We start from the raw sequence: 15,915 nt of genomic DNA on the forward strand, positions 1-15,915 counted from the left end.
CCCGGGCCCAGCCCCACCTACCCTCGGCGCTGCAGTGGGGCGCAGGGGACCCTGCGCCGCCGGGCAGGAAGATGCCAGGCTCCCGCGTGGATTCCTGATGAGATCCGCAGGTGAGGGCGGATCCGAGCATGCGGAGGCCTAAGGGCCGTGCACCTGTCTGGGTCCCCTGCAGACTCCGCGGGCGCCCCCTCCCTTTCCATGGAGCCCAGGACTCCTGGATCCTCCACCCCCCACCCGGCTTCCTAGGCGCGCGCCCTCATTCATCAACAAAACTAGAGGCCTGGGCTGGGGGAGAGGGGCAGGCTGGAGATCCTTCCAGGTAGGCCAGAGGGGAGGGGAGGAATCGCAGCCCTCGAGGGTGCCTGGAGAACTGGAGTCCCTAAACTGACCAAAGTTGGGGATCACCTGGTGGGATTTTTCCGCACCCCAAGGGCTCAGGGCGCTCTCCTAGCCCATTCACCCAGGAGTCTCCTCTCCTCCCCCGTTTGTAAACTGGACCTTGAGAAAGGTGCCAAGTACCCTGGCCACCTGGTCTGGCTTATTTCAAGCTTTTTTTTTTTTTTTTTTTTGAGTGTGTGTGTGTGTGTGTGTGTGTGTGTGTGTGTTTGCTAGTACTAGGGTTTGAACTCAAGGCCTGGGTGCTGTCTCTTGAGTCTTTTGCTCAACATTGTCGTTCTACCACTTGAGCCACAGCTCCACTTCCAGCTTTTTGTGGTTAGTTGGAATTTAAGAGTCTCATGGACTTTCTTGCCTGGGCTGGTTTTGAACTTTGTTCCTCAGATCTCAACCTCTTGAGTAGTTTTGAGTCATCAGCCCCTCCATCAGGAGCTATCCAGTCTCCAGCTTCGTTCCCCTCCCATCTTCATTCTTGATAGCTAAGACAACAGCCAGCCTTCTTCTCTCAGCCTGGACTCTTGCTGGCTCCTGCTCAGCCCCACACTAGTCAGGTGATGGTCTTAGTTTGTGCATCTGTGAGAGGACCCAAAAGCTGCTTTATTTATATTTATTTATTTAGTGGTGGGGCTTGAACTTAGGGCCTGGGCACTGTCCCTGTTTTGCTCATGGCTAGTGCTCCACCACTTTGAGCCACAGCTCCACTTTTGGTTTTCTGGTGGTTGATTGGAGATAAGAGTCTCACAAGACTTTCCTGCCTAGGCTGGCTTCAAATTGAGATCTTCAGATCTCAGACTCCCGAGTAGCTAAGATTACAGACGTGAACATGTCTGGCCCCAGACAGCCTTTTTTTTTTTTTTTGCCAGTCCTGAGGCTTGGACTCAGGACCTGAGCACTGTCCCTGGCTGCTTTTTGCTCAAGGCTAGCACTCTACCCCTTGAGCCACAATGCCACTTCTGGGGTTTTCTATATATATGTGGTGCTGAGGAATCAACTCAGGGCTTCATGTATGCAATGTAAGAACTCTACCACTAGCCCGCACGCAAAATTCTTGAGTCTCTTCAATGTTCCCCATTCTCTATGAAATCAGTCACCAACCAACTCCCTGGTTGTCCTCCCCTCCCTCATCTAGACCTGGATCCTGGGGTCCTTACAGCCCTCTCCCGCTCCATCTAACACCATCTAACACCTTGTCCTTCCTGCTGAAAGCTTGTCATTATCCAAGATGGGCAACAAGAGTGTCCACTGTGCTGGGTGCCGTGGCCCATGCCTGTAATCAATCCTATCGGTACAGGAGGCTAAGATCTGAGAGGATGGTGATTCAAAGGGAGCTTGGGGAGGAAAGTCCATAAGACTTTTATCTCCAATGAACCACTAGAAAACTGGAAGTGGTACTGTGGCTGAAAGTGGTAGAGAGCTAGCTTTGAGCTCAAAAGCTCAAGGACAGTGCCCAGGCCCTGATTTAAGCCCCATGACCAATAAAGAAAAAAAAAAAAAGTTTCACTGCCCCAGATTCCCCCCCACCCCGCCCCCCAACTTGGCTGCCACTCCTCTCCCCTCCCTGTTCCATACCCTTAGATTCTTGCTTTTGCTTGTACACCCTTTGCCCCAGAATTCTTGTCTGGGCTGACTTCTGTTGTTATGCCCAAGTCGCGAGAAGACCACCAAGAAGACCACCGAGAAGACATTCCAAAATGCAAAAGCAAGGCTTTCTTCAGGCGAGCTGCAGATCGGACCTCGTCCTACCCACTGACACAGCGGAGGTTAGGAGGAAGACCCGGAGCTGAGATTTCATAGAGCTTATAAAGGCAAAACACCAAGTTACAGCAATCAGGTGTTCAAGGAAGATTAGGATATGGGTACAAATCTGATTGGCTCAGGGCTCGAGGCATTCCGGGCTGTAGGAGTTAACCGCATTCCCAGGCAGTTAGAGTTAAGCAGGGAATTTCCTGACCGGCTGGGCCCTAATAAGCTTGTCCTGCTAGCCGGGATAATTGGTGGCCTGGGTTACTCAAAGTTTAAACAGACAACAAAACAGGAGCTGCCTGAAAATGGGTTTTAACTCTTCACTGTGATGTATCACACCCCTTCCAGGAAGCCTGTCCGGATTGTCTACCTGCTCCTAAAAGTCAGGGCCATAGCTACCGCAGTTCCTACACCCCCTCCAGCCCCTCAGAGCTGACCCATCGTAGCCACTGCTTCTGGTTCTGTGGGAGCCTCTTTTAGCCTGGGGTTTTACTGGAAGCTGATGGTGCTTCCTCCATTGTAGCTTCCAGGGAGCACGTTATGATTCCAGAGGGTCTGTGTCTGGCAAGGAGAGAGTCCAGAGCCTTCCCCATGGCTTAGGGACCCCCATCTCAACTCCTGCTGGTCTGTGTGGTCCTGTTGTGTGTGACACATGGCCAAGGTCACTGTCATGGGGCCGTGGAGCCTGTGGGTCTGGGACGTGTGTGGAGACGTGGTGGCCCTGGCTTTCTCCTGCAGGGGTGTGTAGTATGGGGGATGCTGAAAGCCCTCTAGGGTCTGGGCAGGGAAGGACTGTCCTGGGGTGAGTGGGTGAGGGTCCCTCCGCCAGGCAGGGGCCTCACCAGCCTGTCATGTCCTGAAAGGCCCAGTGTGTGTGGTTCCCACTTCCATGCCTACTGCTTCCCTGGCTGGAGGATGCTGCCTAGAGGCAGCCGCTGTGTCATGCATGAGTTCTGTTCCCTTACAGAGGTGGGGTACCTGTAGGGAGCCAACAGCGAAGTTCATCCTGACTTCTGGCTATGATCTCAAGGATGTGCAAGGACATGGCTTAGTCAATATAGGGAACCAACAGCAAAGTCATCCTGACCTCTGGCTATGTTATCTCAAGGATGTGCAAGGACAGGGCTTACTTGAAGGACAGCACTAATCCGGAGATGTTTTATTATGTTCACAAGAGTCTGTTTTATGTAAACCATTCAACCTTATCTTGTTTTACTGCCTCTTGTTATTTACCAACTTCACGGCCTTCCTGTTTTCTTAAACCTTAGTTAATCCTATTCCATTCCCTGGTTCCTAAACTGTATATAAGCTAGAAGTTAAGAATAAATGGTGCTGCAGTCTTGAGTTACAGTCTTGAGCTGCAGACCTCCTGGACCCCATCTTTGTCTCTTGTCTTTTTTCTCTTGTCTTGTATCTTTCTTTTTCTTTAATCCTCGCCCCCTCATTCAGGATTCCCTTTTGCTGCCAGCTGGCTCCGGCAGGTACCTCCTATGGCCCCCCGCCTCCTGACCACCCCAGTTACAAGAGAATTTGGCCCCTTCATGAACCATGGGAAGCACCCCCACCCCAAGATTTCCAGGACACCCCACCCTTTGCCCTTCAGCCTCCTCTTTTCTGCCTGGCTATTGTTAGTTTTTTTTTGTTTTTGTTTTTTGGCCAGTCCTGGGCCTTGGACTCAGGGCCTGAGCACTGTCCCTGGCTTCCTTTTGCTCAAGGCTAGCACTCTGCCACTTGAGCCATAGCGCCACTTCTGGCCGTTTTCTGTATATGTGGTACTGGGGAATCGAACCCAGGGCCTCATGTATACGAGGCCCTATCCCCAGGAGAGAGAGAGAGAGAGAGAGAGAGAGAGAGAGAGAGAGAGAGAGAGAGAGAGAGAGAGAGATATCATTCTGCCACTTGAGCCACAGCGCCACTTCTGGCCGTTTTCTGTATATGTGGTGCTGGGGAATCGAACCCAGGGTCTCATGTATACGAGGCAGGCACTCTTGCCTTTAGGCCATATCCCCAGCCCCTTGACAGTAGTCTTATATGAACATACATACATAGCTTTTGAGCTATTGTATTCCACTGAGAGGTCAATTTTTGACCTTTATATATATGTTGAGTAGTTGTTTGGTTTTAGTTACATAATGTTGGGTCGCTGACCCAATCCTGTGGGAAATACCATTTGACAAGCAGTTTTTGGTTTCACAGACCTGGTCTCTACTGTCTCTCCATCACCCCATCTTTTTTTTTTTTTTAATTTTTTTTTTTATTATCAATTGAACATAAATTTTTTTTTTTTACAAGGTGCTGTGCAAAGAGGGTGCAGTTACATAGTAGGGCATTGTGTACATTTCTTGTGATATCTTACAACCTGTTTTCCCATCCCTTGTCTAGGTCAGGTAGACCCATATGCAGTATACAATGTATCAAGCACATATACAGTGTTCACAGACTTGGTCTCTACTGTCTCTCCATCTCCCTTTGTTAACAGTCATATATCAGGGAGATCATGCCCCTTTGTTTTCTGTGTTCTAGGCTTGTCTCACTCAACATTATTTGTTCGAGTTCTGACCATTTCCCTGCAAATAACAATATTTCACCATTCCTAATCGCTATGTAGTATTCCATTGTGTATAAGTACCATATTTTTTGGATCCATTCATCTGTGGAGGGGCATCTGGGTTGTTTCCAAATTTTGGCTATTGTGAATTGTGCTGCGATAAACATGGAAGTACAAATGTCCTTTTGATATCTTGGGTTTTGCTGTTTAGGATAGATGCCTAGGAGTGGTATGGCTGGGTCATAGGGTAGGTCTATATTGAGCTTTTTGAGAAACCTCCATACTGTTCTCCAAAGTGGCTGTACTAATTTGCACTCCCACCAACAATGGAGAAGGGTTCCTCTTTCCCCACAGCCCCTCCAGCATTTGTTGTTTCCTGAGTTCAGAGTATAGGCCATTCTAACTGGGGTGAGGTGGTATCTCAGGGTTGTTTTTATTTGCATTTCCTTTACTAGCAGGGATGTTGAGCATTTCCTCATGTGTTTCTTTGCCATTTTTATATCTTCTCTTGTGAAGTCTCTCTTTAGCTCTTTTGCCCATTTCCTAATAGGTTTATTGGGCTTGGAGGGGCTTAGTTTTTTGAGTTCTCTGTAGATGACAGATATCAGGCCTTTGTCTGTTGCTGTGCTGGTAAATATCCTTTCCCATATCGTTGGCTGTCTTTCTATTTTGGTGGCTATGACCTTAGCTGTGCAGAAACTTTTTAATTTGTAGTAGTCCCATTTGTTGAGTCTTTCCCCTATTTGTTGTGCGCCTGGGACTCTATTCAGGAAGTTCCTTCCTGTGCCTATAAGTTCTAGTGTCTTTCCTACTCTGTCCTTCAGTAGTTTCAAGGATTCAGGTCTGATGTTGAGGTCCTTGATCCATTTTGAGTTGATCTTGGTGCATGGTGATAGGCTTGGGTCTACTTTGAGTTTTCTGCATATGGCTGCCCAGTTCTCCCAGCACCAGTAGTTGAAGAGGCTATGTTTATTCCATTGTATGTCTTTAGCTCCTTTGTCGAATATCAGTTGGCTGTAAGAGTGCGGTTTTATTTCTGGGTCTTCAATTCTAATCCACTGGTCTTCCGATCTGTTTTTATACCAATACCATGCTGTTTTTGTTATGATGGCCTTGTAGTAGAGCTTGAAGTCTGGTATGGTGATACCTCCTGCACTATGTTTTTTGCCTAGAATTGCTTTGGCTATTCTAGGTTTTTTGCTGTTCCATATGAATTTATGGATTGGTTTCTCTATTTCAGTGAAGAATGTGGCTGGGATTTTGATAGGTATTGCATTGAATTTGTATAACAATTTGGGCAGTATGGCCATTTTCACTATATTGATTCTGCCTACCCATGAGCATGGGAGGTCTTTCCATCTCCTTGTGTCTTCTTTGATTTCCCTTATTAGATTTTTGTAGTTTTCATTGAATAGGTCCGTCACGTCCTTGGTTAAGTTGATCCCTAGGTACTTTATTCTTTTTTTGGCTACTGTAAATGGAATCGTTTCCATAATTTCCTTTTCTGTTTGTCTATTGCTGGTGTACAGAAAAGCTGCTGACTTTTGTGGGTTGATTTTGTATCCTGCTACTTTGCCAAATTGGTTTATTAGATGTAGGAGTTTGGGTACTGAGTTTTTTGGGTCCTTGAGATATAAGATCATGTCGTCTGCGAATAGGGATAACTTGATTTCTTCCTTGCCGATGTGGATCCCTTTGATGTCCTCCTCTTGCCTTATTGCTATGGCTAGGGATTCCAGTACTATGTTGAACAGAAGTGGGGAGAGTGGGCATCCTTGTCTTGTTCCTGTGTTTAGGGGGAATGATTTAAGTTTCTCTCCATTTAATATGATATTAGCAGTTGGTCTGTTGTATATGGCTTTTATTGTTTTGAGGAATGTTCCATCTATTCCTGTTCTCTCCAAAGCTTTTAATAGGTATGGATGTTGTATTTTGTCAAAGGCTTTTTGGGCATCGACTGAGATAACAATGTGATTCTTGATTTTAGTTCTGTTTATGTGGTGAATTACATTGATTGATTTACGGATGTTGAACCATCCTTGTGACTGAGGGATGAAGCCTACTTGGTCATGATGTATGATATTCTTGATCACTTTCTGGATCCTGTTAGCTAATATTTTATTGAGGAGCTTTGCATCTGTGTTCATTAGTGATATTGGTCTGTAGTTCTCTTTTTTTGTTGGATCTTTGCCTGGTTTGGGGATGAGTATGATATTAGCTTCGTAGAATGAGTTCGGGATTTTTCCCTCCGTTTCTATTTCGCGGAAGAGTTTGAGGAGTATTGGAATTAGCTCCTCACTAAAGGTTTTGTAGAATTCATTGGTGAATCCATCTGGGCCTGGGCTTTTCTTAGTAGGGAGGTTCTTGATTACCTCCTGTATCTCACCGTAAGTTATTGGTTTATTTAGTTGATTTATTTCTTCTTGGTTCAGTTTGGGCAGTTTGTACTTCTCTAAGAATTGATCCATTTCTGTAAAATTATTGTTTTTTGTTGAGTAGAGGTTTTGGAAATAGCTCCTTATGATTGTTTGAATATCGTGTGTATTTGTTGTAATTTTTCCTGTGGAGTCCCTGATTTTACGAATATGAGTCTCTTCTCTTCTTTTTTTGTGAGTCTTGCAAGGGGTCTGTCAATTTTGTTTATTTTCTCAAAGAACCAGCTTTTAGTCTTATTTATTTGTTGAATGGCCTTTCTATTTTCAATCAGATTTATCTCTTCTTTAATCTTTGTGATCTCTCCCCTCCTAGTCGTTTTAGATTCTGTCATTTCTTGTTTCTCCAGTTGTTTTAGTTTCATCGTGAGGGTATTCACCTGCTCTGCTTCCATTCTTTTAATGTGGGTACTGAGTGCAATGATCTTGCCCCTCAGTACTGCCTTAGCTGTGTCCCATAGGTTTCTTTGTGATGTGTTTTCTTTGTCATTGTGGCTTATGAATTCGTTGATTTCATCTTTAATTTGATCTGTGGCCCAAGTGTTGGATAGCAGCGTGGGGTTTAGCCTCCAAGAGTGTGTATAGGCTCTGTGGTATCCTTTGTTGTTGAGGGTTACCTTTAATCCACTGTGATCAGATATAATACATGGGATGATGTCAATTCTTTTGTATTTGCTGAGGTTCTTTGTGTGGGCTATGACGTGGTCTATTTTGGAATATGATCCATGGGCTGCTGAAAAGAAGGTGTATTGGGTCTCTGTAGGGTGGAAGGTTCTATATAGGTCTGTTAGATCCATTTGGGCAATGGTGTTATTTAGGTCCTCAGCTCCCTTACTAATCCTCTGGGTGTTGGATCTGTCTCTTGGAGAGAGAGGAGTATTAAAGTCACCCACTATGATTGTGTTTGCATCTATCTTGCTCTGTAATTCTGTGAGAATTTGCTTGACATATGTCGGGCCTCTTTTGTTCGGTGAGTATACATTTATCACCGTGATGTCTTGATTCTGGATTTTTCCTTGTATCAATATGTAGTGTCCTTCTTTGTCTTTTTGAGTGGACTTTAAAGAGAAATCCAGCTTGTCTGAGATCAGGATGGCTACACCTGCCGTTTTGGTGGGTGCATTTGCTTGGTAGATCTTGCTCCATCCTTTCATTCGAAGCCTGTTTTTGTCCCTTGCTGTAAGGTGGGTCTCTTGTAGACAACAGATGTCAACTTTTTGCTTGCGGATCCATTCTGCCAGTCTGCTCCTCTTGATCGGGGAGTTTAAGCCATTTATATTTAAAGAGATCAAGGATAAGGGTGTTTTTTCTCCTTCCATTTTCTTGTTGGGCTGTTTTTTCCTGTTGTTTTTTTTTTTTTTTTCTTCTTGTCTTTAGTGAGCTTGTGTTTCTGCTGGACTTTGGCTATTGAAGTTTCTTTCTGAATCTGTCTGTGTGTCTTTTACGATCTCTGTTGGGTGGGCTTCCCCTCTTAATATTCGCTGTAGGGCTGGTTTTTTATTCACATACTCCTTTAGCTCCTCTTTGGTGTGGAAAGATCTGGTTCTCCCTTCGAATGTGAACTCCAGTTTCGCTGGATATTTGATCCGAGGTTGTAAATTGTTATTCTGAAGTACTTGGATGGTGTTCTTCCACTCACTTCGAGCTTGGTAAGTTTGTGTGGATAAGTCGGATGTTATTCGAATCCTCTTCCCATTGAAAAAAGTTTCCTTCTTCGCTTTGGCTGAATTCAGAATTTGCTCTTTAATCTTGAGGTCTGTAGTCTTGAATATTATGTGCCTTGGGGTGGTTTTCCTGGGGTCTGGCCTGCCAGGTGTCCTATAGGCTTCGGTTACCTGGATGGGGTCCCCTGTGAGATTGGGGAAGTTTTCTGCAATAACTTTATTGAGAACATGATTAAGCCCTCTGCTCTGATATTCGGCTCCTTCTTCTATTCCAATTATACGCAGATTATATCTCTTGTCTTTGTCCATTAGTTCCTGGAGTAATCTTCCCTGAAGCTTCACCTTTTCTTGGAGTGTGGTCATTTTCTGGTTGTTGTCAGCTGCTTCATCGTCCAGGCGAGAGATTCTGGATTCCATATGGTCCACTCTTTGTGTTATGGTTTCAATTGCGGAGTTTATTGTGGGGACTGCTCTCTCTGCTCCGGCTCAAGTGCTCACTTCTTTCTCTCTTATTATCCTCTCATCGCCTTCTCCCCCGACCCTCGGCCTGCAGGTTTTGTCGGGGTGAGACGTGGGGATGTCTCCGTCCTGGCGGGCGCGCGACCCGCGTGGTAATGTGACCGCTATCCTACTCTGGAAGCAACGGACATAGACCACGGGTTAGCCTCTGAGAGCGAACTAACTTTATTGAGAGAGGGGCAAGAGTAGATGATCGGGGGAAAGGGGGTTGGCCAGGATTCCCATAGGCCATGAGCTGTCAGGTGACCTCCAAGGGGCTGGTCACTTGACCTCCAAGGGGCTATGTCACTTGACCTCCAAGGGGCTATGTCACTTGACCTCCAAGGCGGGGCTGGCTGCCAGCTAGGTGGGGGGTCTCTTATCGGACCGGTTTCTCCAGATTCCAATGTAGGGAGGATGGAAGGGCTGCATTCCCCAGCTGGGGGAGGTGCCTCAGGCCCCTTCCATCTAGGGGGAAGATGGACCCCAACATCTGCCTCTTTTATATTTTTTTTTTTTTCGAACAGCAGGAGGCGCCCTACTCGAGAGCGCGCCATGTCTTAGGTTGCCCCCCCCCCAAGGGGAGTCTTACCCGTCTTGGGCTAACGCCCTAGCTCTTCAGGCTGACCTTCCTGCCGGGCTGGCGGGCCCGATGAGAGGCCTTGGGGAGAGTAGGATTGGCACTCGAAAGAGAGCCTGATAATTTTTTTTTTCCGGTGCCGGCGGACCTTACTGAGCAGCAGGGCCTAGGGTTCGAGTGACGAGCCTCCTGGGGTTCTTATATGGCTAAAAGGCTAAAGGCCACTTGGTACCTAGACAGCTCTGGCCCATCGCTTACAACAAGAGACTCAATGTAAATATAAGGTAAATGGGAGCATAAAGCAGACATAAGCATGAGCAATCGTAATACAAGGCAAATGCAAACATGAGCAACTGTAACACATGAGCAATTGTAACACATGAGTAATTACAACAAGGCACAAGGCAATAGAGTGTCTCTTATCGGGGTCAGTCCACGGAAAACAGGAATTCTGGTCCAGTCTGGTGTCGCTCAAGGCAGCACAGATGGCTCTTCCTTCCCCCGCTGGTGAGGTAGAGGGGCAGGTTCAGGTCCTGGTGATGTGGCAGCCAGGATGCTGGTAACTTAACAACTGAGGTTAGTAAAACACTTCATAATAAACATTGCAGCAAGGTGCCAATACCTTACTTATTATAAACATTTATAATAAAACATTAAAGTGTCCAAGTCCTTTAGCTCCTATTTCCCTCCAATGGGGACCCCTGAGATAAGCAGCAAAGGGGGGAGCGAAAGAGAGGGACAACCGTGCAAAATTTCCCTTTGGTCCTTGTGCAAGGCTGTGGGTCAGGCTGCCACAGCAAACGGTACTCCAAAGGGCGTCAGGCAGGGTCCAGGGAAGAAACAGAGCCGACACTGGGTCCAGGTCCATCGCTGGTGCAGGCAGGCTTTCCCGTTTCTCCTTAGAAAATTCCACCTCGGTCTTTGCTTTCCTGAGAGGAAACAAGGGGAGACATCCCTCAAGGGCAGGTGCCCTTGGGTGGTCATTCTGTTGGACAATATTTTACATCTCTAGCTGGTATCCAGATTGGATTCGGTTCCCCAGTAGGGAAGACGCAGGCAAATCCCCTTCCTGCGCTGATAATTGGGTCGGGTCCACGCCACGCCCCTGTCAGAGAATCCTTCCACCGGGCCTCCACTTTTAAGTAGGGTGTTTGGCTTGACCAGTGTCTCTGGAAAGCCGACAGAGGTTGGTCCTTAGAGAAATTTAAAATGTTCAATGTAAACATCGCTGTCCTCAGTTGGTCCTGGGGGCTTCCCCCCCTTTTTTGTTTTAATAATTGATCCTTCAGGGTCCTATTATGCCTCTCAATTATGGCTTGACCCTTTGGGTTATAAGGTATTCCAGTGGTATGTTTAATATTCCACATTTGGAAAAATGCCTGTAAAGGCTTACTGGTGAAACAAGGTCCATTATCTGTTTTAACCTGTAAAGGCAGTCCTAGGATAGCAAAACATTGTAAGAAGTGGCTTTCAGCATGCCGTGCTCTTTCACCGGTATGCAGAGAGGCCCAACATGCACCAGAGCAGGTGTCAATGGACATAAATATATATTTTAGCCTTCCAAAGGGGGCGTAATGGGTCACATCAGTCTGCCAAATTAAATTGGGTCTTAAACCTCTTAAATTTACACCTGGAGATTGTAAGGGAGGGACTTGCACGAAGGGCATACATGATTTGCAAGTCCTTATAATCTTTTTTAAGTCTTTTATAGGAATTGAAGGAAATCTCTGATGTAACCCTCTCCAATTTAAGTGAGTACGCTCATGAAGCCCTTTGGCCATTTGGAGGTTTTGAGGTTGTACAATGGCTAGAGCTATGATGGTTCCATCAGTGGCCAGCTGGTCGGCCCTACGATTACCTTGTGCCAGGTCCCCAGGCAGTCCTTGGTGTCCACGAAGGTGCTGTAAAAAAATAGGCTCACTCCGCTCTTTTAACAGAGACCTGACTTGGATCATCAGAGGAGTGATTGGGTTTCCATCCAACTTGATATGTGAACATACCAGGTTGGGTAGCAAGTTAACCACATATAGACTATCAGAGAACAAGTTCATTGGCTGTTTAACATGGGTCAATGCCAAGGCGACTGCGTACAGCTCTTTAAACTGTGCAGAGCCAGTGACGGCTTCAAAGTAATGGGTGTTATCTTTCCCACCGGCAGGGGGCGAGGCGGAGCGCACCACTACGGCAGAGCCGGCTCGCCCACCATCTGTAAAGACATTGGCAGCCTTGACAAGAGGCTTGGTAGAGAAAAGCACAGGGGGTGTCCATTGTAGCCTGGAAAATGAGGTCACCCATCTTGAAGTGCCATAGTGGCAATCTATCTTACCCATAAAGCCCTCCAGGGCACTAGCCACACGTGAATTATTTCTCCTGACCCATTCAAAATCTGACAACCGGTAGGGAATAGTTAGCACGTCAGGATCTCTTCCATAATGTCTCAGGGAAGTATCCCTGCCCTTAATTACCAAGTCAGCTAGCTGGTCCATCTGGGAATAAACTCTGGGAGCTCCTCCCACTGATGCGTGCACCCACTGAAGGGGCTCGCCTGATTGGGTAATTGCAGCTGAAGAAAGTTCGGATCCGGGGAGGATCCAAAGGCAGAGTGGGCACTTAGGCTTGTAGCGTGCCAGCTGTGCCTTATTTAAGGCCAATTGGATTTTCTGGAAGGCTGTTTGGAGTGATGGAGTTATTGTAATAACATCAGTGGGCGCCTTGCCCTTTAAAGAGTCATGGAGTGGTAACAGCTCCTCTGTAGGCAGTTGAAGCCAGGATCTTAGTCAATTAATTTCACCTAACAGTCTTTGCATCTCTACCAGGGTATAAGTTGCCTGGAAGGATAACTGGGGCTTGAGTGGGCACACAGAGTCTAGTTTAAGCTCTGCCCCCAAGATCTTGAAGGGGTATACTTTCTGAACCTTGTCACTGGCTATACGCAGCCCTCCTCTTTGAAGGAGTGTTTGGGCCTTGCTATAGGCCAAATCTAGCACATGGGCGTCTGCTGATCCAATAATAATGTTGTCCAATTAAATGCATATGGTCCGATCTGCTCCTGTATTAATTAAGAATCGGAACTTTTTTCCAAATATCATGATTACTGTCTCTGGGAATAGGGACTGCCCAGCAAGGGGCTTTAGGCTGTTTATTGCCTTGGTTGGTGGGAAATCTTAAAGCCAGGCTGTAAAGTTGATATTTTGTCCAGGACGCGTTCGGCCTGCCTTTCTCAAGAACCGTCCTCCTGCACTCATGAAAATCTGTAGTTTCAAGGCCTCTGAATTTAAAAGTGGCCAGGCCGGTCTTTTTTTTTTTTTTTGCTGCGGGGCACCGCCGCCGCAGAAAAGCGGCTCAGGGTTGCCGAAATCTGCATATGTATAGAGTCAAGCTGAGCCTCACATGGGGGAGGGGTAGCAAGCCTGCGGCTGCTCTGCTCAACTCCTGCCAGCCGCGGCTTTGGATTCCTGGGTACCGAACGAGATTTGGTCCCAGGGCTTTTTGGAGTAGGCATCGGGGCCCACTCCAGATCAAAATTAACTCCGGCTTCCTTCTCCTGAATCCAGGGGTTCCCCGCCCGGGTCCCAAGAGAGGCAAGCCTTGAGAGTCTTAATGGCTCGCAGTGGGGGTTCTCCTCCACGTTTTGTTGTTTGTAATTCCCACTCTAGTCGGTCCCAAATTTCCCATGAGAGTGGGTTGGCTCCAGTTGGCCACGGGACCCTGTGGGTCAATTCCTCCCAAATTTGTATGGCGCAGGGCTCTGAGATATTAATCCCCGCGTTTTGGAGGGTGAACTTTAGGATCTTAGGGGGCGAATTGTTTCGCCGACTCTGGACTTGTCCCATCCTCTTACCTGGGGTGGGAGGATCGCGCGTCTCAGGATTTCCAACCTGTTTCCGTCAGGGCCGGTCGGGAGCCGGGCTTTCTTGCGTGGATTCGTGCAAACCACGTGGGGCGCCACTCTGTGGGGACTGCTCTCTCTGCTCCGGCTCAAGTGCTCACTTCTTTCTCTCTTATTATCCTCTCATCGCCTTCTCCCCGACCCTCGGCCTGCAGGTTTTGTCGGGGTGAGACGTGGGGATGTCTCCGTCCTGGCGGGCGCGCGACCCGCGTGGTAATGTGACCGCTATCCTACTCTGGAAGCAACGGACATAGACCACGGGTTAGCCTCTGAGAGCGAACTAACTTTATTGAGAGAGGGGCAAGAGTAGATGATCGGGGGAAAGGGGGTTGGCCAGGATTCCCATAGGCCATGAGCTGTCAGGTGACCTCCAAGGGGCTGGTCACTTGACCTCCAAGGGGCTATGTCACTTGACCTCCAAGGGGCTATGTCACTTGACCTCCAAGGCGGGGCTGGCTGCCAGCTAGGTGGGGGGTCTCTTATCGGACCGGTTTCTCCAGATTCCAATGTAGGGAGGATGGAAGGGCTGCATTCCCCAGCTGGGGGAGGTGCCTCAGGCCCCTTCCATCTAGGGGAAGATGGACCCCAACATTTATGGATGTCAGAGAGCTATTCATGGTTGTCATATCAGCTCTGATCGTGGAAATTTCTTCCTTTAAAGAGTTGTATTTTAAATCTATTTTTTCATGCATTTCAATTCTCAGGGTGTGGAGATTTTCTTTAAAGGCGGCTTGCATTGTATCCATTTTTGCTTCCATTTCTTTAAACGAGGCTTGCATTGTATCCAGTTTTGCTTCCATTTCTTTCTTGGCTTCCTGGGTGTCCTTCCAGATTTCCGCTCTAAACTCCTGGAATTGTTTTCTGATTTCATTTCTGACGGTTTCGATCATTCCTGTTAACATGTCCTCATTTGCTTTTTTATTCTCCATCTCCTCTCCAGTCGTGCTGCTTTTTGGAGCTGGCGTGTTGGCTTGTCCTTTGATGAACTGAGTTATGTTTCTTTGTGATTTGCGCATCTGGAAGTCTGTGTAGATCTTCCCTCCCTTCTGTGTAGGCGTGTCTGCGTCAGCAGGTGCTGTCGCTGTGGCCCCGCCCACCGGTGCAGGGCACGCCTATCAGAGCGGGCCCTTTCGCCGGGGCCCCGCCCTCCTGTGCACTGTGAGTCCCCTACAACAGGCACTTAAGTGGGGTCTGTCTCCCAGAGCGAGCCCTGGGTTGTTGGGTTGTGCTTGCGCCCTCCCGCGAGTCCGTTGGGTGGGGGAAGCAGTATGTGTGGGGCCCAGTGGGATCGACTGTCCGGGTGTGGCTTGGCACCCTCAGACCTCGCCTCCGCTTCGAGGAGGGGGAACGAGATCAGGCTCAGGTGACCCTGCTGGGCTGGTATTGCCCACCAGCGCCTGTGATTTTAGTTGTAAGAGTCCGCAAGGTCTAGGCGCCTCGGGTGGGGCTTGCCCTGCCGGCCGTCCCTGGCCCCTGTTGGGAAGGGGACGGGGCCGGTTCTGCCAGTTCAGGAACCTTTGGGGGCTTGGGGCTGTTCCGCCCTTCCCCTGCTAGACTGGCTTCCCAGTGCCTGCTGGGAGCTTCCCGCCTGATTTGGGGAATCTTTGTTCCCACGGGAGTGGGGAGGGGGAGGGAGGGAGATATATCGTCTTTGTCGGGCTTGGGTCTCCCGTTGGGGGAAGGGATTATGGGGGACTCACTTTTGCTGCTTTGTGTGTGTGTCCCGCACCGCCGTTGGCCCTTCAGGGGTTGGCGAAGTGTCGTGGTGGCTCCCCCTTTCCCTCTTTCTGCCGCGCTGGGTTCCCTTGTCCGAATCCGGTGTGGACCCGAACTTCTCGTCGCTGCTGGGTGTGTCTTGGTCCGCACCCTGTTTTGTGTCCGTGGGGTCTCCCGCTATATGGATTCTGCGCTCCTGGCAACCTGTCTGCCGATCGCCGGGTTTCCCTTTCCCAGCCTGACCCTGTTTGGGCCAGGGCCGGCTGGTGGGGGGAGGGTGCCCCGATTAATCTCCGGCTCCGTGTAGGTTTTCGGTTCTTCTTTTTTGCTCCTTTTTGTTTTCCTGCGTTTCTCCACTGCTTCTGGATGCTGGTTTTGCTGGGTTCTTGGTGGAGTGTTGGGTGTTGGAGTTCCCAGCTCGCTATTCAGTTGGTGCGAGTCGGGGTGCC

The 15,915-nt window shown here is 48.3% G+C and overlaps 1 protein-coding gene across 1 annotated transcript in view; it reads left to right on the forward strand.

Annotated features, from left to right (window-relative positions):
* The window catches only part of Fbn3 (fibrillin 3), a 108,858-nt gene that overhangs the window by 11,977 nt on the left and 80,966 nt on the right, over window positions 1-15,915 (forward strand).

The sequence above is a fragment of the Perognathus longimembris genome, chromosome 3 (assembly GCF_023159225.1).
Source record: "Perognathus longimembris pacificus isolate PPM17 chromosome 3, ASM2315922v1, whole genome shotgun sequence".
Taxonomy (NCBI): Eukaryota; Metazoa; Chordata; class Mammalia; order Rodentia; family Heteromyidae; genus Perognathus; species Perognathus longimembris.